Source organism: Petaurus breviceps, unplaced genomic scaffold (assembly GCF_028583685.1).
Source record: "Petaurus breviceps papuanus isolate PSGF00001 unplaced genomic scaffold, PetGlider_PUasm1.0 98, whole genome shotgun sequence".
In the NCBI taxonomy this organism is placed as follows: domain Eukaryota; kingdom Metazoa; phylum Chordata; class Mammalia; order Diprotodontia; family Petauridae; genus Petaurus; species Petaurus breviceps.
The window spans coordinates 48958458-48971105 of NW_027187460.1; the positions used below are offsets into that span (position 1 = coordinate 48958458).

Sequence of the window (12648 nt, forward strand, 5' to 3'; positions counted from 1 at the left end):
TAAGCAATTGGGGTTAAGTAACTTGCTCAAGGTTACACGACCAGGTGTTTCTGGGTAGGTGCTAAGTGTCTGAGCCCGGGATTCAATCTCCAGGTCTTCTCAACACTGGAGCCGGTGCTCTTACTCGCTGTGCTACCTGGTCGCCCCAAATATTTTATTATATAGTACATTTATTTATTTTTTTTCAAGCAACTGGGGTTAAGTAACTTGCTCAAGGTTACATGGCCAGTTATTTCTGGGTGTGGTGCTGAGTATCTGAGCCCAGATTTGATCCAGGTCATCCCGACACTGGGGCCAGTGCTCTTACTTGCTGAGCCACCTGGCTGCCCCTCTGGATGCCTTTCAAGGCAGGCCCTGCTTGTGGCTGCCAGTGCTGCTGCTCCTGGGCTCTGGACACATTTCTGGGGTTACTGGTGAGACCCACTATCAGCCTGGAGACCCTGTCATGCTGTATGTCAACAAGGTGGGGCCTTACCACAACCCCCAGGAGACCTACCACTACTACCAGCTGCCTGTTTGTTGCCCTGAAAAGATACAACCCGAGAGCCTCAGCCTGGGGGAAGTGTTGTATGGAAACCTAATGGCTGAATCCATGTATCAGATCCGATTCAGAGAGAATGTTGAGAAACAGAATCTCTGCCAGATGCAGTTAACTTTTGCCCAGGTTGAGTGGCTGTGCCAGGCCATTGAAGAATTATACTACTTTGAGTTTGTGGTGGATGACCTGCCAATTCATGGCTTTGTGAGTTACATGGAAGAGAGTGGTTTCCTTCCACATAGTCACAAGATAGGATTCTGAACCTACCTGGATTTTCACCTTGAGTTCCATGGGGGCCGAATTCTCTCTGCCAATGTTTCAGTCCATGATGTCAAGCCCCATAGCCTGGATGTGGTATGGCCTGAAGAGCCTCTGGACCTCACTCACACTTACAGTGTGCATTGTTCTGAGACATCAGCAGAATGTCGGGGTGATAGGTGCCATGGTGATGATAGTGGCTTCTTCCCTCAAACACTGGAGATCCACTGGCTGTCTATTATCAGCTCTATGGTGCTGGTTTTTCTTCTGGTGGGATTTGTAGCTGTCATCCTTATGAGGGTCCTTTGTAATGATTTGGCCCGCTACAATTTGGATGAGGAACCAAACTCTGGTAGCTCCACTGATGACTTTGACCAGGGTGACAATGGCTGGAAGATTATCTATACTGATGTTTTCCACTTTCCCCCATGTCGTGGTGGTCTGCTCTGTGCTGTGCTTGGTGTGGGTGCCCAGTTCCTGGCCCTTGGCACTGGCATCATTGTCGTGAACTGCTGGGCATGTTCAATGTGCACCGCCATGGTGCCATCAACTCAGCAGCCAGCTTGCTGTATGCCCTGACCTGCTGCATTGCTGGCTATGTGTCCAGCCACTTCTATTGGCAGATTGGAGGCAAGAGCTGGGTCTGGAACATCATCCTCACCACCAGCCTCTTCTCTGTGCCTTTCTTCCTGACTTGGAGCGTGGTGAACTCTTTGCCTTGGGCCAATGGATCGACACAAGCACTCCCAGCCACCACCATCCTGCTGCTGCTAACGGTCTGGCTCCTGGTGGGCTTCCCTCTCACTGTCATAGGTGGCATCTTTGGTAAGAACAATGCCACTCTTTTTGATGCATCCTGTCGGACTAAGAATATTGCAGGAGAGATCCCACCTCAGCCCTGGAACAAGTCTACTGTTGTCCACATGACCATTGGTGGCTTCTTGCCCTTCAGTGCCATCTCCGTGGAGCTCTACTACATCTTCGCCACAGTGTGGGGCTGCGAGCAGTACACACTCTATGGCATCCTCTTCTTTTCATTCGCCCTCCTGCTGAGCGTGGACGCCTGCACCTCCATCGCAATCACTTACTTCCAGCTCTCTGGTGAAGACTATCGCTGGTGGTGGCGCTCCGTCCTCAGCGTGGACTCCACCGGCCGCTTTATCTACTCGGTCTTCTACTATGCACCTGGCGGGGGCCATGCAGATGGTGGAGTTCTTCGGCTACTTCCTCCTCACGCCTATGTCTTGTTCCTCATACTGGGCACCATCTCCTTCTTCTCACTCAAGTTCATCCACTACATCTATGTCAACCTCAAGATGGACTGAGCTCCGAGCGAAGCCTGGACCCCAGGCTCCAGGCACCTTTGCTGCTGGGACAGCTTACTGCCCCTTCCCTAAGTTGGGGGCGGGGACGAGGGGGCGGGGCAGGAAAGAGGATGGAAGGCCAGGTAGGGCTTCCAACCCCCTGGCTCCAGGCACCCCTCCCCCCCCACTCTGTGTACTTTTCGAGCCGGCCTCCTCCAAGCTCGGGGAAGGCCCACGAGTCTATATAACTATCTAAATATAGAAGAACTTATATATTAGAATTTTTAATTTGCTTTTCATTTTGGTTCCAATGGTTTTCTTTTTACAACTGTCACAATAAAGTTTGTTAAGAAATTTAAAAAAAATGGATCATAAACCAATGATGATAATCTATACATTGACCTCTTGACAGAAAGAAAAATATATCTCCTAATGTCATACAAATTTTCCATGTGGCTAATTATTTTGGACATATTGAAGTAGAGTATATGCTCCTTGAAAGGATGGACATTTTATTTTGTCTTTGTATCCTCAGTACTTGGAATATATGTTTGTATATTAGAGATACTTATTAAATGCTGGAGAAGACAGTACATATTATTTTGGATTATATGATCCTAGCATGATATTTTATTGTTTTTACCAATCAACCTCACTTAAATAATTTGACCCTTATTTCTCTACAATTCAATGATTTCCACATAGATCTTTTTTAAGATTCAATGATACTCCAAAAACACTTGTATATGCACGTTATTATTTCTTTTTGAACAAGATATGCCCTCCCATCGTTGATCATCTCTCATGAGTCATGTATTTATCTTGCATGATTCCTCTGAATAAATGAGCATGAATAATATGAATATAAATGAGTGAACATGAATAAATCTCTAAGATATTATTTTTTCTGTTACATCTGCTATCCATTTTAATAGCTGACATTGTTTGCAATCATTTTTTTTCTTAGTTTCTAGTTTAAACTACTCTTTAATAGAACTCAAAATAGGCAGGCAAATACATTTGCTAAGATGTTTCCATATCAAGAAACCTAATTCTCATTCCATTGGTAATACATTCTTACCCAGTCATTTGTTCCCAATATTCTCCTTTCCTTTTTAAAGTCTTGAATTTTAGTTTCATATGTTATAAAAATTCTATGTTGTGAGGGAGTGATTTCCTTTTATGACATCCTAATCCCTAAAAATGTTTTAAGGCTATAGCTGGTGGCATTATTTACCAGAACATGAATGAAACTATTGAGTGAATTGCCTGGGTTGACATTCTCTATCTTTCCTGTATACATGCAACAGGGAGATAGAACACCACCATTTTGTGCTTGACAGCTTATTGTGCATCTCAGACTAGTAATAATCACTAATAATGATATGTCTACTCTTCATATTATAAGTATTTCATGGGTTCACTCCTTCTCTCATGGTATGTATAGTATATTCACTCCATCATTCCATGGAACACTAATAGGTTTTCTGAAATACTTAAACAATAAAGATTTCTGGCAGTTTTATAAGATGTATTAACTAGGAAAATTTGATCATGTGGTACAAACTAATAAATAATTATCCTGAGATAAACAGAGGGGAGATATGAAGATGATGCTTCTCCAGTATAAAATATCGCACTAAGAGAAATACCTCCAAAAATTCAAACCTCTTTTTTGGGAAAATAAAGCCTTCTCTATCAGATTATCTATGTTTCTAAATTATTTATGTGTGTGGCATTTCCTGAATTATTCTACAGACCATTCCTTATGATTGCCCAAGACCAGGACATTGTTTTGCTAAGTAACCATGACTGATTTAACAGCCATAACTTCCTTGGATAGATATCTTTGGGGACCCTGGAGGAAAGGACTTTAGGGAGATTGATTGATATACTTGCAATAGAAAGGCAGATGGCAAGGTATTCCAAGATATCCAGAATGGATTAATGTGAAGCATGATCTGGGGCAAGCTAGTAGAATCAGTTTTTCTTCAAGGTACTTTATCAATGTCCAAATGGTATTTATCAATGTAGTAAATGATTAGTCATTGGAGAAAGTTCTCAGATTTAGAGCTGAGTTAAATCAATATTCGTAGGTGATCTAAAAGTTTCTTGATTCTTAATACCCATACCACGGTTAACCTTGTAAAAGTAGAAAATGATTGCACATGGCTGAGCAACATTCTGTATTTGTATTTATTTAATGCTTCACATAAAAAATTCTAGTTTCCTTTCACCCCAGAAGTTAATCTTTCACTTATGAATGTGATATTTCTCAGGGTTGTTCCTGGAAAAGTAGACACAACATTCTTTTTTTTTTCCCCCCCTGGAATCATACTTAGAGGTTTTGTAGCTTGGTAACACTTACTTGAGCTCTTGCTATAAAGATTAGTGAATAATCTGGAATCTACCCCTCAGTAACTTCACTATGATAAGTGAACTTGTGCTTTATCTGCTCAGATACAGATTACATGTAGTTCCCTCTGGATTCTTGCCATATCAGAAGTCTATGTACTCCAATCCCTTTCCAGCTCCTCTTCATGTATTTTCTTCTTCCAAAGGAATGTAAATTCCTTGAAGACAGGAATTAGAATGCAAATCCCTTCTTGGATGGTATTTTAAATACACATTATTTACAAAAGTCTTTGGCATATGCTTAATAAATGTTCTATTATTTATCTATCTTCTATATAAATAATACTTACAGGTTTATAATTTTGTGGGTATATGTATTCCCCACATGCATGAAAGATAAACCCATTTTCCAACTTAAATATAGTTTGAAAAGTGGTTTTGGCTTAAAATTTATAAAATTGTGACCAATCTTTTATTTTTTTAACTTTTCTGAAGACAGTCCACAGTTATAAGCAGCTAGGTAGACAAGCAGATAGAGCCCTGGATTTGGAGTTAGGACGATGTGGGTTCAAATCTGGCCTCAGACAATTACTAGCTGTGTGACTTTGGACAAGTCTGGGCAAGTCCTTGTTTGCTCCAGTTTCTTCTTCAAGAACAAAGGACAAATCACACACAACATCAATAAAATGAGCTGGAGAAGGAAATGACAAACCACTCCAGTATCTTTGCCAAGAAAACTCCTTTAAAAAGAGGTCACAAAGATTTGGACATGACTGAAACAACTAAAGAACAGCAAAAAATAGGCATTTATTGAATTTTATGTGCCAAACACTATGCTATTCACAGAGGAAAAAAAGAAAGGTAAAAAGCAAGATATTTGCTTTTAAGGAGTTTACATTTTAATGGAGAAAACAGTATGTCAATAATTATAGGTATGAAGCACATAGTTAAAATAAAATTTAATCTCTGATTGAAGGCATTAATAGTGGGAAGATTGTACTAAAAGCATCCTGAAAATGTAGGAATTGGAGTTGAGAATTGAAGGAAGCCAGAGAAGGCAGAAGGTGGAGGTGAAAAGGAACAATATTTTAGGCAGGTGGAATTGCCAGTGAAAAGTCGGAGATTTTGGAGATGGCATATCCAATGCAAGACACAGTAAAAAGGACAGTATCTCTGAAAATGTAGGGAAAATAGAATGTTAGGAGTTTTCAATGCCAAATAGACAATTTTATACATAATACACAAAGGAATAGAGATCTGCTATAGGTCACTGTGTAAGAAGTTATATGGCATGACCTCTATTTTATTACCTAGGCAGTAAAATGGAAGATGTATTAGAGTGGGAAAATACTTAGAGCAGAGAAACTAATTAGGAAGCCTTAAAAGAGGACAGCCATGAGGTATTAGTAAAGAAAAGGTTATATATATATATATGAAATTTTGGGTAGGTAGAAATTACAAGGTATGGTAATAGATTGTAGTGAGAATAAAAGACGTATAGAAATAATATCAAGATTGCCAAGCTGGTAACTGGGAGAATGGTGATACTAGTGACTAAAAGGTGTGGAGTAATAGTGAAGGAGGTAAGAGTGAAGGACTTGTGCAGAAAGATAATGATTTCTTTTATGAACATGACTAGTTTGAGATACCCATGAGACATACAGTTTTATATCGCCAAGAGTTATTTGGTGATTCAAGAATGGAAGTCAGGAGAGAGCTTAAGACAATTTAAATAAATCTGGGATTCATCTAAATAGAGATGATAATTGAATGCATAGAAGCTAATGATATCAATATAGTCAAAAGTCAATAAATATTAAGTGTTTACTAAGTATCAGACACTGTGCTAATACTGGGGCTACAAAAAGCAAAAGGCAGCACCTTTCTCCTAGGAGATGACAATCTAATTGTGGAAGCCAATAAATTTTCAAAGGTTCAAATCTGGCCTCAAGACACTTAATACTTACTAGCTGTGTGACCTTGGGCAAGTCACTTAACCCCAATTTCCCTTGCAAAAAAATACTATCATGTATATACCTGCTTAGCATACATAATTTTGTATGGTGACTCCCCCATGAACACAAATCACAATGAATCCATAAGTGATCGTCACAGAGAAATCATGAGGCATAAAGATTTTAATTAACTTGCACATCCCTGCCTCACTTAAATCCAATTCACTTACAAGTCATGGCATCACCTTCCTGATGCTGTGGTACTCTTGGAGAACAAAGGAGAAGCACCAAACTGTAAGTAGTACCAGCTGCCCCACTTCAGACCCAACTGTCAAGTTCCACTTGGGCAACACAGCCCTTCCTTCCTCCCTCCCTTCCCCTTCTTTCCCCTTATCTTCCCTTTGTCCTTCCCTTCTTATTCTGTTCCACCTTTCTCTTCTTTTCCCTTCCTTTCCCTTCCCTCCTTCCTCTACCTCTGCCCACAAAGGGTACCATACTATATGATGAGTTTTGAAGAGAGATCCCTATAAACAGGCAAAAGGCTTTAGAATCTCAATTTGTGGGACTTTTCAAGATATAATCTTGGACAAGTACTTTTTTTTTCCTTCCCACCACTGTGGTATTAAAGTTATTATGAGTTCCAAACTTAACATGGCTGCAACAACAAGAACACTGGGATGAATTCTATCAACCTGGGAGTTTTTGAAATGATATCTGAATCAGAAGTGGCTGGCTATAGCAGCAGCAATGGTAGTGGTTGCTTTATTGACAAAATGAGAAGTTGCAATGACAGAGAGATGAAATTAGAGATTGTAGAGCTGAACATTGACAAAAAGACTAAAAGGTCTCTGCCTAAGTGCCCACTGCAGCAGAACAGGGTACAGGTTGTTGAATCCACCTCTACTTTTTTTCACTTACTGAATACATTTTTTAGTCTCTCTACTTTGGCAATTGGTTAAATTGATTAGACATTTTAACAAAATTATTGTAGTTCATGTCAATATCACTCCTGGGTCCATTTCTCACTTTTTTTCCTTTTTGATTAATTATCTATTCATTTTTAGTTGTCAACATTCACTTTTATAACATTTTGAGATCTAAATTCCACTACCATCCCTCTATTCTCCCCTTCCCAAGGTGACATGCATCTGATGTAGGTTACATATGTATGATCATGTTAAATATATTTCCACATTAGTCATATTGTGAAAGAACAATCATAACAAAAGGGAAAAACCATGATAAAGAAAAAAAACAAAAAATAAAAACAACAAAAGACAGGAAATATATGCTTTGAGCTACATTAACACTACATAGTTCTTTCTCTGGATGTGGAGAGCAATTTACATCATGAGTCTTTTGGAATCATCTTAGTTCATTGCATTGCTCAGAAGAGCTAAGTCTAACAAAGCTGGTCATTTCACAATGTTGCTGTTACTATGTCGAATGTTCTCCTGGTTCTGCTCACTTCAGTAGCAAATTCACACAAGTCTTTCCAAGTTATTATGAATTCTGCCTGCTCACCATTTCTTATGGAACAATAGTATTCCATTACATTTTGTACAGCTTCTTCAGTCATTCCCCAATTAATAGTCATCCCCTCAAGTTCCACATAGTCTGTTCTGTTATTTCCCATTTTTAGTGTATGTATTGTTGTGCAGTCATGTATACATCTTCTTGACTCCCCCCCCTTTTTTTGTTTTGTTTTGGCAAAGATACTGGAGGGTTTGCATTTTCTTCTTTAGCTCATTTTTACTGATGAGTAAAGGAGAAAAATAAATGTAAGTGATTTGTCCAGGGTCACACCACAGGTAGTAAAAGCTTGAAGGCAGGTTTGAACTCATGAAGATGAGTCTTTCTGACAACAGGCTTGACACCCTATTGATTGTACCATCTAGGTGCCCCATTATATTGTGTGACTCTGTGTGTGTGTGTGTGTACATCAACAGATAAAGGCCTCATTTCTAAAATATACAAAGAATTGAGTCAAATCTATAAAAATACGAGCCACTCCCAAATTGATAAATGGTCAAAGGATATGAAAAGGCAGTTTTCAGAGAAAGAAATTAAAGATATATATATAAGCATATGAAAAAAATGCTCTAAATCACTAGTGATTAGAGAAATGGAAATCAAAACACCTCTTAGGTACCTACCACATTTCACAGGCCAGATTGGCTAAGATGACAAAACAGGAAAATGATGCTGAATAGGATATGGAAAAATTGGAACACTAACACATTGTTGGTGGTGTTGTGAACTGATTGAGCCATTTGGAAGATCAATATAGAAGTATGCCCAAAGGTCTATAAATAAGTGCATACCCTTTGACCCAGCAATATCACTTCTAGGGTTATATACCAAAGAGATCAGAGAAGTGGGAGGAGAACCTATATGTACAAAAATATTTATATCAGCTCTTTTTGTGGTGTCAAAGAATTGGAAATTAAGGGATTGTCCATCAATTGGATGCACAAGTTGTGGTATATGAATGTAATGGAATACTACTCTGCTATAAGAAATGAGGAGCAGATGGACTTCATAATAACCTGTAGAGACTTATATAAACTGATGGTGAGCAAGAAGAGCAGAACCAGGAGAAATCTCTACACAATTTCAGACACAATATGTCATGACTTACTTCAATAGACTGGGCTCCTCTTAGCAATGTAAGGTTATAATACAACTCCAAAAGACTCATGATCATAAGAGATACCCCCATGCAGAGACAGAAATGCAGAGTCTGATTGTAGATCGAAACAAACTCCTTGCTCTGTTTCTTTTTCTTGTTTTGTTTCCTCTTTCCCACTGATCATTCCATCAGTTATAATACTCCTTTACAACCTGCCTAATGATCAATGTGAAGATATTTGTAGATCCTATATTTGAGTGCATGATGCCATGATGGGGGGGAGGGGAGGAGCTGGAGGGGGAGAAAATTTGCAACTGAAGGGACTGTGGAACTGAATGTTGTAAAATAGAAGTAAATAAACAAATAAGAATTATATTAAATTAAATTTAAAAAGAAAAAAAGTATTAGGTATGGACTGGAGGGTCTCAAAGGTCACCTCTAGCTCCAGATCTATGATCATAAAATAAATAAATAAAATAAAAGACCCTCTCCTAACATTTTTCCCAGTTTTCTCACCTCTCCAGAAGTTCAGAAGACTTCTAAAGTTCTTCAGATATAACCTGTTCCATCTTTTCCCCCCATTGGTTTATGCAACTTTATTGAAGAAAAAAAATCAATTACTAATAGAGTTATAAGTTGATCGTTCATCCGTTGACAACTTCCATCATTTATTCAGTGCTTTATTAAACAGTGTATTGGAAGATAGATTACCTAACAGTTCCAAGCCTCCTAACAAAACTTAAATGAAAATTACAAAAAGTTCAAGACCCTATTTTGGAATACAAGGTTTTTTTTTTTTTAACTTCCAATTTCCATTCTCTGTAGAACAAGAACAGATCATTCCTTTATTGACATGCATAAAATATGTCATATTTTCTGTTCTGCTGATGCTATAAATTCAGTACCAATTCTGCAGCCACATCAATTATGAGCATAAAGTATGTCATGAAACCTCAAATCTCTAACAATGGAAGGCTTAAAAAAAGATGGTTGATGCTACAGTAATGTTGCTTCCTTTGGTATTACAATTTTGCATCCATTGCCCTTCCCTGGAGATTGTATCTTCAGCATCTGTTAGAGCAGTGAGGAATAGTTTTCATCTCATGACAAAGTTAGAGTGAAGACATTGGCTGTATAATACACACACTCCAATTTAAAAAAAAACCGTGTCTTCGGCAATATATCTCTCATAACTCCTTTAAAATTTTTATTTTTTTTTTAAAGCAATAGGGGTTAAGTAACTTGCTCAAGGTTACACAGCCAGTTATTTCTGAGTGTGGTGCTGAGTATCTGAGCCCGGATTTGATCCAGGTCATCCCGACACTGGAGCCGGTGCTCTTACTCACTGAGCCACCTGGCCACCCCTAAGCCATTGGGGTTAAGTAACTTGCCGAAGGTTACACGGCCAGGTGTTTCTGGGTGGGTGCTAAGTGTCTGAGCCTGGGATTCGATCTCCAGGTCTTCTCAACACTGGAGCTGGTGCTCTTACTCGCTGTGCTACCTGGCCGCCCCTTAAAATTTTTAAAAGCAGTTATTTTCCAAAGCTGGAAAAACTTAAGTCTTCTCACAAGAGCAAGTGCATGAATGGAGGGAGGTAAACAAAAAATAAAATTAAAAACTATGAGGTCTCATAAGGGAGCAGACAGATAAGAAAATCAATAAAAGAACTGTAATTTAAAGTTTATTCCAACTATATTGAAGGTAATTCTGACTTTAAAGTAGCATCACATGGCATACTTCTAAGTTCATTGTTGAGATATACTTTTGTACAATCTCTGGCCCTAAGGGTCATGTGGCTTTGGATCACTGTAAAGCCACACATGAGCAGCTTTCCAGAGGACTGTTGCTGTGAACAGCTTCCAAGATTCTGATTACACAGTATAGTATACTCTCTATTCAATAACAAATCAGAGTGAAAAATTCACAGAAAATTAAGGTACAGCATTCACAATGTTACAACTTCATACATTCGTTTAGTCAACCCAACCACAGAATTCTTAATTCAATCAAAAAGTACAAAAGTCAAAGTTCTCCACCCCTAGGTCACAGTAAATCATAATCTTCTCAATCAGTACACAATCAGTACAGACCCACAAACAAGGTCCAAGAGGTCAGCACAAATTATCAGTAAAGTCCCAGGACCTCCAAAACCCTCCTCCAGGACTTCTGTAAACATACAACCAGAAAATCCTCTTTCAGGGCTTCTAGTAAGGTCCCAGGGCTTCTGTACAAAGTATCACAAACAAACATCATCACAGACAGAGAAAACAAACAGTGCCAGGATACCATGAATTTTTGTCCTTCTTGACTCTGCCACCACAAGAGTCCTCTTCTCAGTTCTGCTGTCTCTAGCCTGACAATTCTCTTTATATATGGTCATTAGCTCCTCCCTTTTCTTTTGCAGGACTTAATGAGTTCTAGGGTTTAAAAGTTGTGGGGTTGTAATGCTAATGTAATTTGGATTTGAAGATCCCTTTGTGTTGGCAAAGGTAGCAGGTACTTAGCACTTATTAACTGATGAAGCCTCTGTTTGGAAAACACAAGGTATGAACTCCTGTGTCCTCTTACTGATATAACAGGAAGGGGTTGGCTGAAACAGGAAGTAGCTAATGCTGTGTATATAAGAAAAGCCCCAGAGAGGCACCATCAGAATTTGTTGGGAGCATCATTTAGTGGCAGAGCAGCTACAGAAGAGATAATAAAGAACTGAGCCATAATTTTCTGAGAACTTGTGGTGGTGGAGCTCCTTTTAACAGGAGCCCAGGATCCAGGAGCCCCATCCCCCCAGGCTGCATAAGGTGATTCTGATTTTGAAACAAGCTGCAGAAGACTGAGAAACCATGATAAGTATGCAGGGACTTTCTCTGTTTGTGGCTTGGTTGAGCCTTGAATTCCTGGGAGCAAAAATTGTGAAGGATTTGAGATGGATTAGACCCTGTTAACTTCAGTGTGGAGTGGGACCTATCCAGAGAGCTGACAAGGAACTGAGAACTGTCTGCCATTGAACCCAGGTGACAGTCTGGTGAATCCAGGTAGAATCTGGGACCATGGAAGGTGATCCAGGGAATCTGAGAACCAGCCCCAAGTCAAGATGAAAAGACCTCTCCATGGTTACTGAGTAATGATCAAATTGTAGTTTACTAGTGACCTAGGGGTGGAGGGTTTGTATATGATACTTAGTAATTGATGTCTGAATAAGTGACTGATTGAGTTAATCAGGTGTGTCTGATAAGTGGAAGACTTTGACTATTGTACTTTGAGATTATTGTTCTTTGTTCTAAATATTGTGACCACTTTGGTGAAAACTATGTGTCCATTTTAATGATAAGCTGTTGTGAATATTATATTGTGATTTTCTGTGATGAGTTGTAATATTATAAAATGATGTACACTGATTTTCTGTGAATGTTTTGCTTTGATTTGTAAGGAATAGAGTATTCACTTTACTGTGTAATCAGAACCTTAAAAGCTGTTCCCAGTAGCATTCTTCTGGAAAGCTGCTGTGCATGGCATTACAGGGGTTCACACATTGTTTCTTTAAAGACTTGATATAAGGCTCAAAAGAAACTTGAACTGAAACAAAGTGTTAATTCAATAGGTGAAACA

The 12648-nt window shown here is 39.0% G+C and overlaps 1 pseudogene; it reads left to right on the forward strand.

Moving 5' to 3' along the window:
- The first annotated feature begins 335 nt into the window (after nt 1-335).
- LOC138155709 (transmembrane 9 superfamily member 1 pseudogene) lies at nt 336-2121 on the forward strand (annotated as a pseudogene).
- The last annotated feature ends 10527 nt before the right edge of the window (nt 2122-12648 follow it).